General features: G+C 45.3%; 1 long non-coding RNA gene across 1 annotated transcript; it reads left to right on the top strand.

Moving 5' to 3' along the window:
* The first annotated feature begins 1,446 nt into the window (after positions 1–1,446).
* Positions 1,447–15,005, top strand: LOC137355576 (uncharacterized). Its single transcript, XR_010970939.1, has 3 exons — positions 1,447–1,569; positions 5,497–5,573; positions 14,821–15,005. It is a non-coding gene; the product is annotated as an uncharacterized lncRNA (long non-coding RNA).
* The last annotated feature ends 369 nt before the right edge of the window (positions 15,006–15,374 follow it).

The raw sequence follows: 15,374 nt of genomic DNA on the forward strand, positions 1-15,374 counted from the left end.
TTAGTTTCTCAAAGGTGCTTCATTTTTCCCGCCTGAGGCTCTGTGGGGGGAGGGCGGGGGGTGGGGGGGAGGGTGGCAGTGGTGGGGAGGGAAAGGGTTAAAGGTTCATGGTGCTCCTGCAGCGGCTGGCGTGACTGGCTTCGGTCACGTGACTTTGGATGGGTCATCTAACGGTTTCGGAGATGCTCAGTCTATCTCTTGTTGCTTCACACCTGCGGTGCTGTAATATCCTGTTTGGGAGGAGATGTGTGGAGGGAGAGGACAACTTGCTCTGTTCATGCGGCTGAACAGGAACCTGAGCAGGAAGCAGCTGCGTAACATGTCTGCTGTGTCCCTCCAGGTGCATCCTGGGACCCGCCGCTGCGTGTTTCGAAACAACTGAATTTTATTGGAACAGTCGCTAACAAACAACTGTAAATCCTTTCCTGGTGTTAATAGTTCTTGGCCAACTTTTAATAAGTCCTTTACAAGCCACTGTACAGGTTTGTGGGCTGCTTTCAATGGCTGCTGTTGTCCTTTAACTATTTCAGCTCCGACTCAGCTGGACAGGCTTCCAGGAATTTTCTGGCACTGTATGAGCTTCCCATTTTATTCCTCAAGCTCTTTGAGAACGCTGTGAGTCATTTATATGGGCTCCTGGTCTTTTTCCAATAATGCCATGGGATTTTTTACATCCACCTGAGAGGGCAGATGGGACCTTGGTCTCCTCCAAAAGACAGCACCTCCAACACTGCAGGGCTCCCTCAGTACTCCACTGAGGTGTCAGCCTAGATTATGTGCTCAGGTCTCTGTCTGTTCTCAGTGTTATTAGTGCCTGGTCTCGGTGTGACTCTACACTAACCGACACGCATGCTGAGATCAGACCTGCGTGCCTTTGCGCACGGGTGTGTTTGCGCGCACAAGTCTTCTACACTGACGTGAATAAAGAAACTGCCCGGAATGTGCCGCTGTGTCGATTTAACTTCTGCTCTCTATTTGCACAATTAGTTATGAAACTCTTCCCTCTGGTCGTGTATTTTAGTGTTAGCCATGGCTCCGCGAGTTGCAGTCTTGCCTCTGAATCAGAAAGCGGTGGGTTCAAATCCCACTCTAGAAACTTCAGCCTAAAATCTAGGCTGACACTCCAGTGCAGTACAGAGGGAGTGCTGCAGTGTCAGAGGTCACATCTTTCATGTGAGGCGTTAAATTAACCAAGTATCTGTCTTCTCTCAAAGTGGAGCAGAGATGTAGATTCCCCTGTATTAGCAGTCAGTTACAAGTAGAGTTGTGAAGCCCAACTAGAAAAGACAATTGGAATAACATAAGAAAAATAACACAAATGGACATGGGGTGAACCCCTAACTTGTGGCGTCCTGACTAAACGTTCCAACATTGGAGCCATTGGCAGGCAGCAGTGACCTGACTTACTTGTACTGCATAACAGAAATGATTGGCTTGAACATCAACACTTCAATCACTACTTGTCCAGCATCAGCCAGAGCCAAAAAGAATTCCCATCCTTGCTGACGCCACTGGCTTGTAATATCCAACTTGTATGAGGTGAAGAGGGACTGCTTGAAGGGGTTGGAGGTGAGTCAGGGGACCTGTTCATCAGGTGGGCACTTTTGGTAACTACTATTCATTTAAGCAGAAGAGCATCTGTGGTTCTTTAAGAAAAATCACTGCAAGCTGGGCATGAGGATTGCAAAAGCCGACGTACCAACTGATTTTCAGAGGACTTCGCAAACCATAAAACACTTCCCGGCCTGCGGTGAAAGCATTCCGAGGCAGTTTTTCTGTTATTTCCTGAGTGAAGGGATGAGGGAGGGGAGGGAGGATGTGCTCAGTAATGGTACACAGCCGTGTATCTGCTGATGTTCCACATTGAGACTGTCACGCCGAGAGGTGCTGTCAACACAGATCCAATTGGATTTTCCACTGGCCCATACCCAGTATTTTCACTGTGGACTGTGCTCCATTGAAATCAGGCTGGATTGTAAGCTATGGTCATCCTCCCATGACAATTTAGCTGTAATGGTCGAAAATGCAAGACTGCCCGACAATGCTGATTTTTTTTTTGTTTCGAATATTTTCTCTTGGAAAAGAAAACCTCTTCTCCACCAGAGAGCGTTAACTCTTAAATATGGGCAGCCACTCAAAAATTAGAACCTTAGACTAGTACAGCACAGAAGGAGGCCATTCAGTCAATCAAGGCTGTGCCAGCCCTTTTGAAGAGCAATGGTTAATCCTCCTTCCCCCACATCACTGCAATTTTTTCTGCTTGAGGTATTTATCCAATTGCCTTTTGAAGCCTATTGAATCTGTATCCACACCTAGCAGGCAGCGCTTTCCAAATCCTAACCCATCGTCACGTAAAAAAAGTTTTTCCTCATATCGCCTCTGGTTGTTTTGCCAATCACCTTTAAAATTGTACCTTCTGGTTATTGACTCTTCAGCCATTGGAAACAGTTTCTCTTTATTTACTCTAATCCCTGCGTCTACAAAGACCATGTGATATTGTTACTTGTATGTAGGTGTTGAGTTAGATTTGCCAACTTTGGTTGCATGTATTCCTGGAGATGACCTCTTGCCTTCAACTGCACCTAACCTCACACTCCCGCCATTGGTCACCCAATGCGTCCATCATCACAGTGGCCCGACGTCCCACGGCCGATTGGATGGTTCTTGACTGTCACCCATGCCACTTTTATTCCCCGTCTTCAGTACTGTTCTATCTAACAAACAAGAATATTCAAAGAAAATGAAAAAGCCCATCACTATCCCAATGATTTTTCTCCTGGGTTTTGCTTGTTGCAGTGACCTGCAGATTAATTTTCGATTCCTGGAGGGTTGACAACCCTCTGCTCAGTGATGAAATGCATGGTTGGTATTAGCTGAGCACTCCTCCAGCATCCACCTCACATGAGCCCCTGGGAGTGTGATATCTCTGCCTGCCCCATCTCCCGTGAAGTTGCACCTGGGGACTCAGTTGAAACTGGGTAGTCAGAGGGTAAGGTAAGGAATAATTAGACAAGGTGCATGGATTCCCTATTTCAAAGTCACACGTGCTATCCTTATTTTCATATGATTCTTTTATTTTATGGATAAAGTTATAGCAATTTGGAAAACAGAGTAGAAGAATGGAACTATGGGGCTGAATGGCCTGTTTCTATGCTGCAAATTCCAAGAGCTGAGGACTTTTGCAGGAGGAGTTGGGAGACGCAAAAAGGACGCACTACAGTGCCACCACTGGGAGGAGGGTTTAATTACAGCGAACGTATGCAAATAAGCAGCAGGAATGGAGCAGAGGATGCATCAAAGCTGGAGCATCATGACCAGAGACTTCATACCCCTCACCCTTTCCCACCCACCTCCCCACAGCCATGGGAGAGGCAAAAGGATCAGAGAAAATACCCGGGCAAATAAAGGAAAAAAGATCCTCTGGGAAATTCCTCTCTAAGCCCCTCAGGTGATCGAAAACTGTCTAGGGGATCACATGGAACAAGTGTTGGCTAGGTGTTAATCCATGACAAGTTTACATTTGGCATTCCAGGGCTAAGGAATTTATAATGGACAATCTCGGCAGGAAGTATTAGAACTTCAGTTATGTGGAGAGACTGGGAAAGCAGGATTGTTCTCTTTAAAGCAGAGCAGGTTAAGAGGAGATTTAATCGAGCTGTTCAAAATCATGAACAGGAATTAAGAAGGAAACTGCTTCCCATTGGCAGAATTATGATGGTGACAGAAGTGTTGTTAACCAGGAGACAGAGATTTAAGTTGATTTATCAAAAGAACCGAGCAACTATGGTTTACACAGCAAGTTTTGTGTTCAGAGAAACACTGCCTGAAAGGCTGGGGGCATCATATTCAATAGAAACTATCACAAGGGAACTGGAGAAATGCTTGAAGGGAACACATTTACAGGGCGATGGAGAAAGAGCAGGGGATTGGATCCAATTGAATACCTCTACTAACAACCAGATACAGGCACAATGGGCTGAATGGCCTCCATCTGTGCTGAATCATTCTATGATTCTAAGATTTTTCACTATATTTTTAGATAGATAGGCTCATAAAGAAACAGACCGAAACCGTGCATTATCCCAGCTAACAATTTACTTTTACAGAGTTCCTTTATCACGATCGTCACTGAATTACAAAGTATTTTAAGCATGGAAACAGGCCATTTGGCCCAACAGGTCCATGCCAGTATTTATACACCACATGAGCTTCCTCCCACCTGCTTTATCTCACCCTTTTAGCATTTCTTTCTATTCCTTTGTCCCTTGTGTACTTACCTAGTTCCCCCTTAAATGCATCTATATTTGCGTCAACTAGGAAGTTCCACATTTTCACTCTCTCTGGATAAACAAGTTTATCCTGAATTTCCTATTGGATTTATTAGTGACCATCATATATTTGTGGCCTGTACTTCATACACACCCTCATGCTTTGTACACAAGCAGTTAACTTTAATTTCAAAGCTGACTGGAGTCTCGTTCAGGCAAACAGTATTTGTCCACGTTGCTGCAGTATTTGTTCCAAAGATCTCTATTGTATAAAGTGAGACAACATTGTTTCTGGACCAACAGGAAGACGCTGTTTTTCGAAGACATTGTAAATGTCAAGTATTCAAGCAGTCCCTCTGAGAATGTTGGTTTGGGTCTGTCGACGCCGCCCAGCCCTCAGGGACCATTCTCTAGCTGTAAATGAGGTGTTATTTTCCATGATTTATTGACAAGGCCTCTCTGTCAGACAGAGTGAAGAGGTTTTGAGGCCTAGTCCCTCCTGATCTCTGTGAGCCCTTCTCTGGAATTCCCTCCTCTCCTCCTCTCTCTCGTCCTTTAAGTCACTCCTGAAAACCTACCTCTTTGACCAAGCTTTTTGTCACCTGTCCTAATATCTCCTTATGTGGCTCCCTGTTGGATTTTGTTTGATAACGCTCCTGTGAAGCAGCATGGGATGTTTTACTAGGTTAAAGGCACGAAACAGATGCAAGTTGTTGTTAGTGGTGTGGTGTCTGGGCAATGCAGTGTGTTACTTAACTCACGCATTGTGTTGTTGCTTCAAGCTTCTGGCTCGCTTTTCCTCTTCCCACATAACGTACTTCCCAAGAGAGGAAGCAGGGAAGTTGGAGGAATGCTACTGTTGTCTTTCCTCTATCTCTCATTTTCCCCCTTCCTTTCCTCAAGGGGAGGCTCCACCGGCCTAAAGAACTTTACCCAAGTAGCGATTCTCAATTAGGAGTCTTGACAGTGAACGTTGGCCGAGGCACTGAGCACAATTCTGGTGCCCTTACTGCACTCTAGCTCAGATCAGCTAGCACAGTGCAGAGTGAGGCTGAACCTATAGCCAGCCTGGTCTGTATGGCTCAGTCTCACTCTGGCTGCTGTATTTACTCTTTAAACCATTGGGCGGATGCAGATTAGACAACTCCACTGCGTCATATAATGGGCAATAAGAGCATTGTGTGAATGGAGGCATGGGTTCAGAGAATGTCTCTTCTTTCCCCACCAGGAGTGATGGATCAGCAAGAGGACCTTGGCCAGCCAGATGGATCAGAATGGACTTTGCTGCATTACAATATTAGGCAGGTAAGAATTTCTAGATGATTAAGACACAGGGAGAACTTGCAAACTCCACACAGGCAGTACCCAGAATTGAACCCAGGTCGCTGGAGCTGTGAGGCTGCAGTGCTAACCACTGCGCCACTGTGCCGCCCCAGCTTGCTTTCCAGCACCCTGTTAATCACATCAATCTCTATCAATTAGCCGACAACAGAGCCAGACATGACATAAGAAACCCCTCCCAGTGATGGAGCACTTTGGGAAACATAGGTCCAAAGTCACCTGTTCCTCCCAAGCATGCTACACTCACCACATGTCATGCCTCAAGTTACTTATATGCTGTATCCTGCAAGAAAACTATCCGATTTGCATCCGGATAAATCAATACCAAACACTTCCATCATCTGTCTAGGGAGCCTGTTCCATAGATTGACCAGTTGCTCACTGAAATAAAGGTTCCCACAGATTAATTTTGAGTTTATGCCCCTTTGAGTGCAGGTCTGTCCTTTGGTGTTACTGTTCAAGACGAGGCGGCATGGTCTAAGATCTTTAGATTCCTAAATAGGACAATCATATCACCACTCAACCATCTCTTTTCCAGTGACCAACCAAAAGGGGAAAATGTCTTAAGATGGGAAATGGTTTAAATGCATAATTGATAATATTCTTCTGTCTGAGGTTCCTCACCGGTGATTTCTACCGTTATATATTGTTATACTATCTGTAAAGTGCTAGGAACTAATTAGCTAGGAACTAGTTGTGTGTAAGTGTGCCAGTCGGGCCACATTCATGGCTGCACTGAAGAGTCATGGGATATCTAACAGAAAACCAGTCTCACCAGTCCTACAGCAGGCAGCATGGTGGCTGAACAAATAAATTAAAAGCTCAAGCCTTTCCAAGTTTAAAGTGTGATTATTTCCAACATCTAGGAAACAGAAAACAATAAGAAGACATAATACCTTTATGGATGTGACAGTGTGGACTACACCTGACTTCCTATTATACATCAATTTCACTTTCCCATCAGCTGCCAGCATGGACACTCTGACAAGAGGGGCTTGGTGCCATTAACTTTTCCTTTAAGCACAGAATGACATGCAGCCCATGTCTATGCTGGTGTTTATCTCCACATGAGCCTCCTGCCCACCTCACTGCATCTCACCCTACCAGCATATCCTTCTATTCCTTTCTCCCTCATGTGTTTATCTAGCTTCCCCTTAAATGCATCTATGCTATTCACCTCAGCAACTTCTTGTGGTATCGAGTTCCACATTCTCACCACTTTCTGGGTAAAGAAGTTTCTCCTGAATTCCCTACTGGATTTATTGGTGACTATTTTATATTTACGTCCCCCCCCAGTTCTGCTCTCACTCAAACAGAAGCAGTTTCTCTATGTCTGCCTTATCAAGCCCTTTCATAATCTTAAAGACCTCTATCCGGCCACCCCCTAAAGAAAAGCAAACCAGCCTGCTCAATCTTCCCTGATAGATATAACCTCTCAGTACCAGTATCATTCTAGAAAATCCTCCCACCTTTCCTCTCTTAAGCTTCCAATGCACTATCCACTGCGCCCTGCTTCCTCACTACCTCCTAACTGCATTGAAGCTAAGACTCATCCGCCTGCTCCTCAGCGTACTGCAAATCCCCCGGACTTAAAAACTCACCTCCCTCAGTATTCCCTCCCGGGTACATCATTCAGCCTTTTAAAACCCAAACCAACACAATCCCTAATTCTTAAATTTACCACATCTCTCTTTTAACCTTGATGATGTCCTAAACTGGCTTTGCCCATTCAACTATGAGCCTCTTAGTAGAAAGGCCTGACACTCAGCATGTCTAGGAACTGTCCATTTTCTTCCTTATAAACAAGGCAGTAGATACCACTGTGCCGTGACTTCTTGTCAAGGTAAGGATCTGTCAGTCATCCAGTGGGACAATGAGACTGGATAGTACAGTTCCACGTTCGCAGTAACCCCTGCCAGTCAGTTCCAGTATTTTGAAGAGGAAGCAATGAGAAAATAAATGCTCCTTTTCTTTGTGTGAAGTGCGTGAATCAGCTGACTAATATCTTCCTGAACATAGTCTTCAGAACCAGATCGACAAGCGGAAGTTAAGGGTTTCCTTCCATTATTATTATTATTTTATACAAAGAACAGAATCTTGACGTGCGGCATCCGTGCTTAGATATATATATATATATATATAAAAAAAAGGTTTGTTTTTGATTGAGTTTAACCTTCTAGGAGAGCCTTGCACCAAATCCACAAAGCATTACCTTTAATCTTCCATGATGAGTGTTAACTCCTTCCTACCCCTGGTGGACTGCACTCAGCTTCAGGTGAACAGACATGTATAGTATGTCAGAAAATACTGGTTACTGATCATATCTGCTCGCTACAGCTTGTTATGACTAATTTAAGCCTCGATGGAGATTTCTGTGACATAAAATTACATTGAATTTACAGCAGAGAAGCAGGCCATTCAGCCCAGCTGGTCTATGCAGTGTCTATGTTCTGTGTAAATCTCCTCCCATCTGACTTCATCTAACCTTGTTGACTTGTCCTTCTGTCCTCTCTTCCTCATGTGTTGATCTACTGCTGCTTAAACGCAGCTATACTATTTGCCTCAACGACCAAAAGCTTGGTCACAGAGGTAGGTTTTAAGAAGTCTCTTAAAAAGGAGGAAATAGAGGCAGAGAGGTTTAGGGAGGGAATTCCAGAGCTTAGGGGCCTTGGCAGCAGAAGGCACGGCCACCAGTGGCGGAACAAAGAAAATCAAGAATGCTCAAGAGGCCAGTACAGATATCTTGGAGGAATGTGGGGCAGAGGTCGGGAGGGAGAAGGCAATGGAGGGATTTGAAAACGAGGATGAGAATTTTAAAATCAAGGTGTTGCTTAAACGGGGGCCAATGTAACTTGGCGAGCGCAGGGGGCAGCAGAGTTTTGGATGAGTTTGGGTTTACAGTGTACTACATTCCTCAATGTATCATTGCTAGGCAACTGTTAACCAAACTATTTTGGAGGCCTACTTTAAAGTTAGTGCAAGGATCAATGCCATACAAGTGCTTGTGTCTGAACTTTGCTAAGTTAGGAAATATGCCCCAAAACAATAGGGGTAATAATCTGGCAGGGTGGTTGAGGCAAAAATTTTAGGGATGTACAAACTGCAGCTAGATGCTAGAATGGGTGAGTTAGGATTCTTGCAGGATGGGCTGAGTAGACTTATCCCACTGTTGACTTTTTTCAAATTCTGTCATGGAATGTGAGCGTCACTGGCAGACCAGCATTTGTTTGTCCGTCCCTAACTCCCCTTGAACTGAGTGGCTTGCTAGGCCATTTCAGAGGGCAGTTAAGAGTCAACCACATTGCTGTGGGTCTGGAGTCACATGTAGGCCAGACCGGGTAAGGATGGCAGATTTCCTGCCCTAAAAAGGAAATTAGTGAACCGGATGGATTTGGAAAACTGTCAATAATAGTTTCAAGGCACCATTACTGAGACTAGCTTTCAATTCCAGATTTCTTTTTTAATTAATTGAATTGAAATCCTACCAGCTGCAGTGATGCGATCGAACCAATGACTCCAGGGCATTAGTCTGGGCCTCTGGATTACTAGCTCAGTGACATTACCACTAAGCCACCATCTCTCCTCACTATGCCACTTGTCTTGCAAGGAAAAAAAACAATGAACACAAAATAAATATTAAATGGAATATTTAATTCCATACTCTGGAGGTTGAGGAAACATGGCGGCTGAAAGCACTTTAAAAAATACTTGATGGGCCTGCTTTATGCTGGTTGCTCATTGGTAGTTTGTTTTCCCCCCTAGCCACTCATCTGTTTGGCATAGTCAGCAAGTGTTGGCAATGAGTGAAAACTGAAAACTTGGGCTGATACTCATGGAGGCTCATCACAGCAGAATCTACCATCTTCCAAGAGACAAATGCAGAAACGTGAAGGAAGGAAACAGCCTGCTCTGGCTGCCATCTTGGAATTGGGTTTTCCAGCAACTGGGATGTCCCATCACACATCTGTAATAGAGCCGCCATCTTGGAATCGGGTCTCCAAGCCACTGGGATGTCCCATCATGCATCTGTAATAGAGCTGCCATCTTGGAATTGGGTCTCTCCAAGCAACTTGACCATCCCATCGTGCATTTAATGCAATAGCCTTATATCTTCCTCAAGAAAAAGATATGCTGAAATGAATGGGTCTTCTTTCGGAAAGCGAAGATAAAAATTCTAATTGATGCCATCACGCATGACAGTGTTGGCTTGCATTTAGTGGTCTTTAAATAACCTTTCATACAACAGCACGACCCAAATTTACACAGCAGTTCCAGCTCCTGCTCAATTGTGCGAAGTGATGCAAAATTTGAAATAGGACTGCTGAACAATGCCCAAGGTTATCAGCATAGAACACATTCAAGAGACTACTTTTCAGGCGCGTTGAATATTTTAAAAAGTCATAAAAAAAGAAATTCACCATAAATAGATTTAAAGGTCAAGTGACTTCATTTTGTATGCCAGTAAGCAGCAAGAGTCCCCACCCCAATTGATTAAAGGGGCATTGTCACCACACTGCTCAGGGTTAGGCTTATCTAACCCTTCGAGTGTCAGCAGCTTTGAGTAAAAAAGATGAAACACACTGGGGTAATTTGGACTTGGTGCAACAGTGCAGAGTGAGTGGTGGCAAATTGACAGCTCATTTTACACCTCTAATCTATTATTTATTATGTATTTAGCGAATGCGAATTCCCAGAGCCAAGCGATAGCCTCCTCGTTTGCTGAGTTTAAGGTGGTTAATCCACCACTGAATCTGCCGAGGGGACAGTCCTCGGTAATGTGCAGCATTGTTTTTGTCTCTCCACAAATACATAAGGGGTTTGTACGGAGGCCCCAGTGGTGGAGGTTGGCTGTGCAGGGGCCCTGAACCTGTTTAGCAAGGACCACTCTGGCCGTGGTAGTTCAAAGCCTGCCATTCGACTGATGGGATTTGTCACAAGGAACTGGTTAGCGATTCCCGTGTTTCCCATTTCTTGATCCAAAGGACATCTGCTGGTGGATCTTGCTCAGGAAGGTTGCTCCATATGGGGTGTCAAGAAATCTATGACGTGTTACCACTCGCCAGACCTTCAGTTATTCATCTCGACCACTCCATGAGGCAGCGAGTCCCACATCCTCGTCGCTTTGAGTAGGGCGGTTGCTCCTGAATTCCTTATTGGATTCATTACTTACTGCGATTATTTCAAAAGGGAATTGGATAAGCGCCTGAAGTGAGATGATTTGCAGGGCTACGGGGAAAAGGGATGAGCTAAACTCCTGTTGCAGAGAGCCCAGCATGGGCTCGACAGGCCAAATGGCCTCCTTCTGTGCTGTAACCATTCTCTTCGATGTGATTACTGACGATCTTATATTTATGCCAAAAAGGCCAGTGAAGCAGTTGAGTTTTTTTTTAAAACAACAATCAAGGCAGCTTTCACAGTTATTTGAGAAATAATTAGATCGACTGAATTCAATTCATGGGAATTTGAACTCATGACCACAAGACCGCTCGTCCAGTAACAGCAGGCTACTTCTACTAAAAATGCACAAAGTGTTAGCGCACGATCTGGGACTTTCATTTTTCTTCTGGTTCCATATCACTGCATTCGACTGGCTTTTGTAGTTGTATCAACATATTTTCTGCATTGAGAATGGTGAACCAACCACTGCTCCAAGTCCTCAATGCGTGGGGTGGGGAGAATTGTACAGTGACCGCTCATTCATCAAGTAATAATAGAGCACAGACCACAGCACAAACTATTGGAATGGTGAACATCTTGTCCTTGATGGTACATGAGCGTTTCCCATGGCTGACGTTCCTCGTCGGCTGGCTTGAGTTTCCGACCCGGCTGAGGTTTGCCACGGCGCACTGGTTTATGCCCCACAAGGCGGATCAGCGTTTCCTTTTGAGGGCTGCTTGCACACTCACAACGAGCACCCATCCTCGACACCGTTTGCACAATCCAGCTTTGCTTTGTGTCTTTCTGCTTCTCAACAAGGCTAATGTTTGGGCAGAAATACAAAGGGAAACCTCTGGCATCCTGAAATTCCTAAACACGGACTATCAATCCCCAAGACTGCAGCTAACATGAGAGCAACTCAGTCCAGTTCACTGGGCACAGTGTCAATTAATTCCCTAGATATATCTGTAGCTGAAGGTTATTATAATGTAGTAATTATGTGGCTGTTCTGTTAATCCTGAGAATATGAGTTCAAATTGCCATAGTCTGGGAATTTTGAATTCAGTTTTTTTTTAAATCTGGAAATAAAAAGCGACCGTGAAGTTGTTGTAAAAACCCAACTGGTTCCCAAATGCCTTTTAGGGAAAGAAACCCACAATTCTTACTCGATCGGGCCCACACATGACTCAATTTTAATGACTCCAGGCTAATGCTCTGAGGATAAGGGTTCGAATCCCACCATGGCAGATGGTGAAATTTGAATTCAATTATTAAAATCTGGTCTAATGGCGACCATGAAACCATTGTCGATTGTTGTAAAAACCCATCTGGCTCACGAGTGAATAAAAAAAAATCACTTTGATGTGTTCGCAGACTTGTGATGGTGAGAATTTGAACTCATGGGGGTGGATTTTACCAGCCCTGTGGAGGGGTGGGTGGTTGGAGTGTGGGGCGCCAGGAAAATACGGAGCAGAGGGCCACGTCGGGATGGCTCCCTGATGCATTCCCACCTCCGGGGTCTTTCCTAGCGGTGGACTGGGAACCGTTTCCGTTGACCACTCCACGGAGGCTGGCAGCCAAGTAGTCCAATTAAGGGCCCACAGGGGCCACTTAGAGCCGGTGCTGGTATTTTAGAGACGTCGGAGAGCCCTGCAATGTGCTGAGGCCACCAGCTCAATCGAGGCAGCCTCCCAGCAACAGGGCAGGGAGCTGTGGGGGGAATGAAAGGCCCCAGCCTCATCAGTGAGTAGGCCTGTGGAGGGGTTCCCTCTCTGAGCCGGCATCCCTACCAACTTCAGGAGTCTTCAGTACAGCCCTACTGTGTCGGCCAGTGAGGGTGCCTCCATGTTGAGGCGCACACACGGCCCCCGACTTGCCTCAGCAGTGCCCACCTCTCACAGTGGGGATGCCAAGGCTCCAGAGCTGCTGGCCCTCTGATTGGGCCTGTAGCATTGAGAGTTGCCCCACTGTCCTCAACAGGACAGCAAGCACGGAGGGGACTAATTAAGACGCTCTTAATTAATTGCTCTGCTGGTCATGCTGCCGGCAAGTGTGGGCTCGGGTCCCCCATTTGGTCCCAAGATCGGGGTCCGAAAGCCTGCAGGAAAAACCTGCCCTATGTTCTCCAGATTACAAGTCCAGCATCTTTGAAGTGACCTGAAAAGCCACTTAGTTGCATCAAACCACTACAGGCAGTGCATGAAGGTGTCCCTCACCACCACCTCAGGGCAACCAAGGATGGACAATAAATGCTGGCCTTGCCAGCAATGCCCACATCTCGAGAATGAATAAAAAAACAGCAATTTGCATTTATATGGAATCATAGAATGATACAGCACAGAACGAGGCCATTCGGCCCATCCTGCCTGAGCCAGCTCCCTTAAAGAGCTATCCAATTAGTCACCGCTCGCTTGTTCTTTCTCCACAGCCTTCAAATTTTTCACCTTCAAGCATTTAGAGTCATAGTCATAGAGTTGTACAGCACAGAAACAGGCCCTTCAGCCCATCGCATCTGTGCCGGCCATCGAGCACCTAACTATTCTAAACCCATTTTCCAGCACTTGGTCCGTAGGCTTGTATGTTATGGCTTCATTTCCTCATGTTGCCTCTGATTCTTTTTGCTAATTCCCTTAAATCTGTGTCCTTTAGTTATCAACTTTTCTGTACTGGAAACGGTTTCTCTTTATTTGCTCTATCAAAACCCTTCTGAATTCTGAACACATTTAACAAATGTCCCTTTAACCTTCTCTGCTCTAAAGGACAGCAATCCCATCTTCCCTAGTCTCTCCACATAGCTGAAATCCCTCATCCCTGGTACCATTCTAGTAAATCTACTCTGTACCCGCTCCAAGGCCTTGACATCCTTCCTAAAAAGTGTGGTGCCCAGAATTGGCCACAAGACTCCACCTGAGGCCTAACAAGTGATTTGTAAAGGTTTAGCATAACATCCTCACTGTTGTACTCTATGCCTCTATTTATAAAACAAAGGATCCCATATGTTTCTTCTAAACCGCCTTCTCAACTTCTCCTGCCGTTTTAAAAGATGTACCCCACCCCACCCGTTCTCCCTCTTCCTGCACCGTCTTTGTACCAGAGTTATCTATTTATTTACAGAACAGAAGGAGGCCATTCAGCCCATTGAGCCCATGTCAGCTCTCCACGGAGCTATCCATTCCCCTGCTCGATCTCAGTAGCCCTGCAAATTTATTTCTGTAAAGTGGCCGTCCAATTTCCTTTTGAAATCATTGATTGACTCCGCTTCCATCACCCTTATGGGCTGTGAGTTCCAGGTCACCACCGCTCGCTGTGTATAAAAGTTCTTCCTCACATTCCCCCCCTGCATCTCTTGCCTCAAACCTTCAATCTGTGTCCCCTGGTCCCTGTACCATTAGTTAATGGGAACAATTCTTCCTTGTCTAAGCTTGTCATAACCTTGCATACCTTTATTAAATCTCCCCTCAATCTCCTTTGTTCTAAGGAGAACAAACCCAGCTTTTCCAACCTATCCTTGTAACTAAATTCCCCCACCCCTGGAACCATTCTGGGAAATCCCCTCAGCACCCTCTCAAGGACCCTCACATCCTTCCTAGAGTGTGGTGACCAGGACTGGATGCAATACTCCAGATGGGGCCTAACCAGAGCTTTATAAAGATTCAGCATAACTTCCCTGCTTTTTTACTCAATGCCTCTGTTTATTAAGCCCAAGATCCCATACTTTTTGCTGTACATTGTAGCCTTTAGCACTTTTAACATTGTAAAATGTCTCAAGGCACTTGAATACAACTAAATATACAAGAGATTGACTACCTCTCAGTTCACTGTGTACAGTGTAAAAAAAAGGCCAGAGATACGTACAGAGGACCATGACTTCTACTGAGGCCACAGTGCACATTGTAAATTAAATCGTTAGATAGTACAGGAGAAGAGTGACTTGTTCTCCGGTCAAGGTGCAGAATGTAAATGAATCCCCTGATACTAAACAGGAGAAGAAGTTTTTCCATTAAACAGAATACACAGTTACATTTCAACCCAGCTTGCTTGTTTTTTTTTCCAGGATATTGCCTAATGACAAGAGGTGAACACATCAGCTCCTGTTTACAGCTTTCAACTTGCAGGAAGCCGGAGACTCTCACTTTTACACGAGAAACCCGAGGCAGGCGCTATTACCCATTTTAATTTCCTCCCCCCAACTCCCCACCACCCCCTGCAAGCTTCATCCCTCCTCTCCGAATTCATGCTGGGGGTGTGGTGGTGGGGGGGTGCAGTCGGGGTGTGGAGGGGGGTGAGTGGAGAAGCAGTTCCACAAGTTCAGCAGCGTCTCCGTTACTTCACCAATGCTACCTAGATATTGATTATCAGAAACCTACTCAACTGTATGGTGATGTGCTCAATTCTGACCTCATCTGGTGTCCACACACATGCATCTCCTGGGTAGACCATCACTGCCAGCGATGTTGCTGCACAGCTAATATGTTCATATTAGAGTCCTCTTCTGCTAATTTGACAGAGGCATCAATCCCATTTGCACCTATCACTTAAAAGGAGAAAGTTTCAATTTGGATACAAAAATATGTCTTCCTAAAATTTCACCAGTCAAATGATTTGCGG

The sequence above is a fragment of the Heterodontus francisci genome, chromosome 43 (assembly GCF_036365525.1).
Source record: "Heterodontus francisci isolate sHetFra1 chromosome 43, sHetFra1.hap1, whole genome shotgun sequence".
Lineage (NCBI taxonomy): Eukaryota > Metazoa > Chordata > Chondrichthyes > Heterodontiformes > Heterodontidae > Heterodontus > Heterodontus francisci.